Source organism: Selaginella moellendorffii, unplaced genomic scaffold, assembly GCF_000143415.4.
Source record: "Selaginella moellendorffii unplaced genomic scaffold, v1.0 SELMOscaffold_33, whole genome shotgun sequence".
NCBI lineage: Eukaryota > Viridiplantae > Streptophyta > Lycopodiopsida > Selaginellales > Selaginellaceae > Selaginella > Selaginella moellendorffii.
The window spans coordinates 940,770-948,948 of record NW_003314294.1 but is presented as its reverse complement, the minus strand read 5'-3'; the positions used below and the strand labels follow the sequence as shown (position 1 = coordinate 948,948).

General features: G+C 46.9%; 1 pseudogene; it reads left to right on the top strand.

The window, feature by feature from the left end:
- Nucleotides 1-67: 67 nt before the first annotated feature.
- Nucleotides 68-1,656, top strand: LOC9638688 (annotated as a pseudogene).
- The last annotated feature ends 6,523 nt before the right edge of the window (nt 1,657-8,179 follow it).

The following is an 8,179-nucleotide window of genomic DNA, read 5'->3' as shown; positions in this document are numbered from 1 at the left end:
TCGTTCGAGTGAACAAAACATGGAAAGTCTTTCATCAACTTACAGGAGCAATCTTGTCCCACAGTGGGGGAAGATCAGCTCCTTGGATTTTCATCGCACGGAGGATCTCGTGGTGACTGCCGCGGAGGACGCGTCCATTCGGCTCTACGATACTGCCACTGCGACGTAGGTGATTTTTTCCCCCGAGTTCTTGGGAGGTTTCAAGTTTCCTTTTCTTTGCTCCATCCAGGCCCATGAATACTCTCTACAGTGCAAGATATGGCGTGGATCACATATGTTTCACGCATCACACCAATGCTGTGATTTTTTCCTCCAGCAATGGAAGTGATGGTAAGAGAGAACGTTTTTTCGTGTGTTTGAGGTTCTTTCTTTGTTTCCAGAGTCCTTGCGGTATCTATCGTTGTATGATAATAGATTTCTACGATATTTCAGAGGACACACGCAAAGGTGAGTCTTTGGAGCAACCCAAGGCCATGCTTATTTTATTTCTTTTGCTCACAGGGTTGTATCACTATGTATGTCTCCAAAGAACGAAACTCTTTTCTTGCGTTTTCTTCCAGAACTTTGGCTAGAGCATTTCCATGATTTAAGGGTCTTCTTAGAGTCCGGGGAAGACTGTCTGTGGCGTATGATCAACAAGGCCTGGTATTTGCTGTTGCCATGGAAGGCGGAGCAATCAAGCTGTTTGACGGAAGGTCTTTCGACAAGGTAAGATGTGATTGATTCTCCAATAATTTTATGAAAGTCCGAACGAATGCTTCAGGGACCTTTTGACACTTTTCTCGTGGGTGGTGATACCGCGGAAGTCGCTGGCATGAAGTTTAGCAACGATGGTAAAATGATGCTTCTCTCCACAACAAACAGCCGGGTGTATTTGCTTGATGCCTACTCTGGAAAGAAGGTAAACTTCTCTCTCGCTCGTTAAGTCTATACCGAGAGCTCCTTCCCAGATGCATGGATTCACGCTCAAGCCCAGTCGAGACGGAGAAACGTTGGAAGCATCGTTCAGTCCAGACGGTCGCTATGTTATCTCAGGTAACATTCGTTTGTATCAGTTCCTGATAGCTATAAGTATTGAATCTCAGGCTCCAGGGAATAGTTACGAACACAAACACGGAACACGAGCCTCAGATTTCAGGAACCCGAACACGGAACACGATCACGGCCCACAATGGCTCACGAATATTCTACTGAATATTCTAAGAATATGTTATTTAAAAATTATATTCTATTTCTTATTATATTATTATAGGAATATGCGTGCGCCCTAAAACCAGAATATTCCGCGCGAGAATATTCTGAACAGTGGTCCGTGTTACTAACACGGACCACTGTTCACGAACACGGCCGTGGGAACACGACCCATGGCCGTGTTCGTGAAACACGGTGAACACGGCCGGGATCCCGGCCGTGTTCGTAACACGGCCGGGGATGGAAGTTTGAGAATATGGAGCTCCTTAAGCGGTGCAGAGGTGAGAGAAATTCTCGTGCTAAAAAAGAGGAAAAAAAAGACTTATTTTGATTGAATTCCAGGTAGCGTGCTGGACGAACAACGCTGGAATTCCTGCCGTGGTGAAATGGCCTCCGCGAAGGCTCATGTTTGCGACTGCCTCGTATGTTTTAGCGTTTTGGATACCCGACGTGTCCAAATTGTAAAAGGATGTTGGTCAGGTATGTTAATCAAAGAGAGCTTGTAGTCTTATTAGTCTTAGATAGGAAAGGTGGTGAAGAACGTAACCCGAAGAAAGTAGCCAGTTTGTCAAGAGTACCCAAGCATGTAGTAAAGCACGACGAATATGAGTGTTGTATACTTTGCCATCTCACACAAGAACACGATGAAACAATAATATGAGCACTGCCAAACTTCCAGAGGTCTCTTGATTTGTTCGGACCTCAAATTCTTTTAAGGCCAATCGAACAAATGCTACCAAGATCAGCACGCCAGAATAAATCAAGACCCTTGCTTCTCAAGCTGTGCTTCCGATAAAATTCGTGCCCGAAGGTGGTCTTGTCGGGATGGTTACCGTGGTGGAGCCTAAACCAGGCTCTGGTTTTGGTTTAGGAGCACTCAAATGCCAGCAATGGTGCTGCTGGGCTGATACTGAGTTTGATAATGTCTCTCACTAATGACTCTTCCGAAATCTCCTTCTTTGGCAGAGATCCTCTTTGGTTCCACCAGAGGCATCCCATAAAATTTTTTCTCCAACGCAAACACAAAGAGCAGCGCAAAACCACTCCATCCTAGAAAAATGTATTTCCCAAGCTTTCCCAAGCTTAATGATCGAACTGTCCATGGCAAACGCTGTATAACTTCATTGGCATTCTGCAGATTTCTCTCAGCACAATACGTTCTATAGCCACAACTCCAGCTGGCTGATATGGAAGGAAAAAGTGACCAGTACCAGAAAAATAAAAAGCCATGTACCTACCTGGTAGAGATTGATAATCGGGTGTGTTTTGATAGATAATATTTCTAACAGAAATCAATACCAAATTTCAGCCCAGTGTGAGTGTCGCTCTGGATTTAAATCCATTCTTCAAGAAAAGGTGGTAAGAACAAACCTGGGATAAGAAATGAACTTGCTCTATGCCAAGCCAGAACCTTACGATCAGATCCGTTTGAAGATGAATTGGAGGCTGCCCGTCGCAAGATGGTTGTAAGAGAACTTTTGCAAGGTCGTGGAGTTTTGTTTAATGACATGAAATATCTGGGCAATTACCTTCGTGAATTTGGGAAGCTGTTGTGTTGAATGTTCTCACAATAAAACTTGGAAAAAAAATTGTTGTATTAAAAAATAAATATTTATTTAGGATATTCGTTTGGAAAAAAAGTTTTTATAAATTTTCTTCACCTCCCATACTCATTCTTAAATTACATGACACCTTTAAATGGGAGTATGATGATTCTAACTAAATGGAGACTGGATGGAATGATGGCTTGAAAGGATACAGCATACCACCTTCGGACCTTAGGCCACAAGCTGGTCGCCAGATACCGGTTTCTTTACTGTAAATGCAACCCCAACCGAAAGTTAAGTGAGTTATGAACAAGGTGATCTCGGTCTCCCCTCCCGCCACTATCAAACTCCACTCATGCATATTGCCTGCTCGCAGCCCAACTTTTCTAAGCTCTGCCGGCATAATCTCTCTAGGCATAGTTGCCAAGGGTTGCCACTGTCTGGATGCTTCATCCAGATAGACAAAACCAACTTGGGTTTGTGTATCGACACTGTCTGGAATCAAGTTTGCAAGCACCAGCTTTCCTGAAACTCAGTAATCACAAACATGTAGAAATCACAAAAGAAAAAGAAGAAACTTACCCGCGCAGTAAACAAGTGAGGAGTTATTATTCCGGCATCCATTGTATGTTTCTTGATGCAAGCCCATGGGAAGACTCGTCCACGTTGCCAAAGTCGCCACCTTGCCGTGTGAATCCCACACGTTGACACACTTGAGCGATCTGGTGTTGTTCTTTGTGATCGTGATAAAGTAAAGCTTGTCCTATCGAAGTTTCAAGTCCAGTTTGTTCTTGCTAGTGAAAAAAATCCATCTGTTCCAAGGAACCATTGGACATGAGCTCGTAGACGAGCAGCCTTCTGAAGCATCGGAAGCGGCTTATGTTTCCCAGAGCCGAGACTTCTGTTACAAACTCCTTTTGTCCATGCTGTGTGCTGAGTTTCCTCACCACTAGGTTCATCCATTCCTTCGTACTGTGCCGCGCTTTAGAGTGTCTGACGATGAGTTGTCAACAGGCAGCAACCTGGAGTAATTCTGGTTACGAATCTTCCCAGGACGTCTTCTACGAAAAGGCAATGGAGTGCTTGGTCGTGAAGTGTCTCCGAAGAACGATTCGTTCATGTAATTGGATCACACTGTCCGGTTGTGGCATCTGCGCAGCAACGTTTGCGAAGTAAGAAAAGCCTCTTTCCTTTCTTTCGGAACTTTCTCAGACCGTCTTCAGCAAGGCCTAGTTGAGAAATCAAGCTGTTTGACGTAGGGACGTAAGGTCTTTTGATAAGGTATGACGTGATTGATTTCTCCGATGCATCGAGTGTTTTAAACTCCGTCTCGTGGGTGTTGATACCGTGGAAGTCGCTAGTGGCAAAATTAGGCTTCTCTATTTGCTGAACGCGTACTCTGGGAAGAAGGTATGATTCTCTCTCGTTCATCAAATCTACCGAGAGCTTCCTCTCAGATGCATGGATTCACGCTCAAGCCCAGTCGAGATGGAATGCTCATATACTGTCTTTTCTACCAGCCGAAGATGTTTTGCGACTGCAGCCGGTGTGTAAGGAATGGTTTCATTTGCAACGGCATCCATACTTCACGGAACAATGGATGAACAAAACCCACACCAAGTTCCTGTTTCTGCACCAAGGGTATACTTCATTCAACGAGCTCAGACGCTTCTGGAAGTATCCAGCATGGAGTCTGATGGGGAAAGAAATATCTATTGAGAACTGGTTTGCCCCGCATGGGTCGCATGTAGTCAGGGAAATATCTTCTCGTGGTTTCCATATTCCAAAAGGCCTTTCATGGTTGGAAACCCAGTGACCAAGCAATGGGAGGAGATTCCATCAATTCAACCCTCAATAGCTCGCACTCAAATGCTGATACCTTACACACAAGCAAGGGTATGATGTTCTAAAGCCATTTCATTTTGACTCAAAGGTGGGCATTTGGTTATACCCTCTCCGTCAGACCATGAGGATGTGGTCTATGAACACGGTTTGCATCAAAGGAGTGCACTATGGCCTTGGATTCTCGCAATTGTATCAAGCATCACTTGTGTTGTTAGAGAATGATAGATGGGGTCTACCAGCTCATCTTCCACGTGATCTGTGACTGCAAAAGCCTGGTACGCTGCATGGCAGTTTCCAGAGCATTCAAAGAACAATCCGAGCGTGTCTCGACACTCTGCATCGTTTGCCCGGGCCAGTTCACATCTTATGTTGATAAGCTGCAGCACAAATGTCAAGAACTTGACATGGCTGTATGCTTGGGACAATAGGACGCTTAAACTTGCTTATTCACACATGCTGGAAGTTGGAGGCGATATTGGATTGATGGTTACTAACAGATGATAGTCCTAGTCAGAGTCAGGCTTCTGCCACGTGGCACAGGGTATTAGGTCAGGCCACGGCCATGGCCATGTACCCTGTTTTCTCTCTTATTAGCGTCTCCTCAGATCATTATCATGGTATCAGATTGTAGATCCTGATGGTCATGCTAGGAGAGACATGTGCTTTCTGATCAACAACCGCTGACTACACAGAGTATGGCAGAACAATGGTGAGCAGTAGTACTGCTGCTAGTGCATTGGAGTAGTGTTTAATCCCTTTGTACAAGGGAGATTTTGCAAATTGGGCTATGTTGTTTTCTTGTGTGATAATTGTGATGGGATTGTTGCAGGCAAAGAATCTGAATTAGCCCAAGATGCTCCTGAAGTAGCAGACTAGAAGCTGCACAACAAGCAAGCCCTATCTACAATAGGTATAGAATTTGCACAATAAGCAAGCCTTATTTATAATAGGTATTGGTCTAGGCAAGTAGTACATTCATCTTCTTGATCTTAATAACAATGCTCCCACAAATTGGATTAATCTAACCCAGTTTCTTGGTGCTCAAACAGTTGAACATGTGGTCACATTGAAGGGTGAGTTCTCCACTTTAAAGATGGATCCCTAATTGCCTGTCGAGAAATTTATCAATGACACTCTCTACTATGAGAAGCGCCTTCAAGACACAAAGCAGCCTTTGACTAATGTGGACAAGCGAGCAGCCCTGATCAATGGCATTCTTGATATCGAGGAGTATGAGAGTCTTCGCACAATGTTTCAGAATCTTCAAGGCCAGCTCACTTTTGGATTTAGTCTTGGTCTTCAATTTCTACTGTTGGCATTCTTCTTCCTTGAGAGATGAGCACATTGCTTCAAAAGTGAGCTGGCCTTGAAGATTCTGAAATGTTGTGTGAAGACTCTCATACTCCTTGATATCAAGAATGTGATTGATTAGGGCTGCTTGCTTGTCCACAATAGTCAGAGGCTGCTTTGCATCTTGAAGGCACTTCTCATAGTAGAGAATGTCTTTGATAAATTTCTTGACAGGCAATTATAGATCCATCTTTAAAGTGAAGAACTCACCCTTCAATATGACTGTGAGACACAAAATCCCTAGGCCCCAAAGTGGAGTCGGAAGGATGCTAGGTAGTAGTGGCCGAAGCAAAAACCAAATGAGCGTAACACATTTGGACTAAAAGCTCCGACCATAAAGGTTGAGAGCGGGAGTGGAACTCCTAACGAAGTGCTCAAGGAACAAATATGAAGTGAGAGATAAGTGAGTCTCTAGAAAAGGGACACAAGAGGATTGACACATGACATGTGGAAGTGTCCGAGATGGATCTAAGGTGGAGTCCGAGATGGAGTTCGAGATGGATCCGAGATGGACCCGAGATGGAGTCCGAGATAGAGTTTGAGGTGGAATCCAAGATAGAGTCCGAGATGGAGTTCAAGGTGGACCCGAGATGGACCCAAGATGGACCCGAGATGGAGTCCGAGGTGGACCTGAGGTGGAGTCCGAGATGGACCCAAGATGGAGTTCGAGATGGACCCGAGATGGACTCGAGATGGACCCGAGATGGACTTGAGTGTGAGACACAAAATCCCTAGGCCCCAAAGTGGAGCTGAAAGGGTGCCACGTGGTAGTGGCTGAAGTGAAATCCAAACAAGCGTAACACGTTTGGACTAAAAGCTCCGACTTGAAAGGTCGAGAGTGGGAGTGGAACTCCCAACGAAGTGCTCAAGGAACGAGCACGAAGCGAGCAATAAGCGAGGGTCCAAAAAGGGACCCGAGATGGAGTCCGAGATGGACCCGAGTTGGAGTCCAAAGTGTAGTCCGAGAAGGACCCCGAGATGGAGTCCGAGATGGACCCGAGATGGAGTCTGAGATGGAGTCCGAGATGGACCCGAGATGGACCCGAGATGGAGTCCAAGATGGAGTCCGAGGTGGACCCGAGATGGACCCGAGATGGAGTCCGAGATGGAGTTCGAGATGGACCCGAGATGGACCCGAGATGGAGTCCGAGATGGAGTCCGAGGTGGACCCGAGATGGACCCGAGATGAAGTTCGAAATGGAGTCCAAGATGGAGTCTGAGGTGGACCTGAGATGGACCTGAGATGGAGTCCGAGATGGAGTCCGAGGTGGACCCGAGATGGACCCGAGATGGAGTTCGAGATGGAGTCCGAAGTGGACCCGAGATGGACCCGAGATGGAGTCCGAGATGGAGTCCGAGGTGGACCCGAGATGGACCCGTGATGGAGTCCGAGATGGAGTCTGAGGTGGACCCGAGATGGACCCGAGATGGACCCGAGATGGAGTCCGAGATGGAGTCCGAGGTGGACCCGAGATGGAGTCCGAGATGGACCTGAGATGGAGTCCGAAGTCAAGACCGAGACCGAGACCGAGACCGAGACCGGGACCGAGACCGGGACCGAGACCGGGACCGAGACCGAGGCCGAGGCCGAGGCCAAGACCGAGCCCAAGTCCGAGTCCGAGTCCGAGTCTAAGAGGGTGAAAGCCCAAAGCGTTCGTCTCCCAGACCCTGGGGGGTTTGGTGAGCTCCAAAAGTATAGTAAGGGGGAGGACTGCAGTGGAGCCAGTTTTGCCAGGAAAGGTTAGTTTGGCCCAGGAAGGCCGGACTCAGTGTTGGGTGATGAGCTACCCATTGGGAAGTCCAAGACTAGAGTGAACACGGACCGACAAGCGGGGTAGTTTGGTGAAGTGTTCAAGAGCCGGCTCTAGTTCCCCCGGGAGATCGAATGGTCGATTAGCATCTTTAGGATGCCCGCAGACATGGGGAATAGCCTTCCCCAACAAATCTTTTCCAGTCCCCACCAAGTCCCTTTTAGTCCATGGCCATGTTCGCCAACACTGCCACTGGATCAAGGCCCACAGGCCCGACCACTAAGTCCCACTATCCTTTGGGACTTCCTCACCATATGACCGTATCCTTGGTCACTACATTAGAGGCCTACTCCTCTTCCCTTTCACCGTTTGGGACTTTAGGACAACATTTCGGAACACTGTGGCCTTACGCAAGCCTCCTGGGTACTCTCCCCGCCTTTCGCCTTTAGGTGCTCTAGCCATGGGCTTAGAGCGAGGTTCTGTTGAGCCATGATG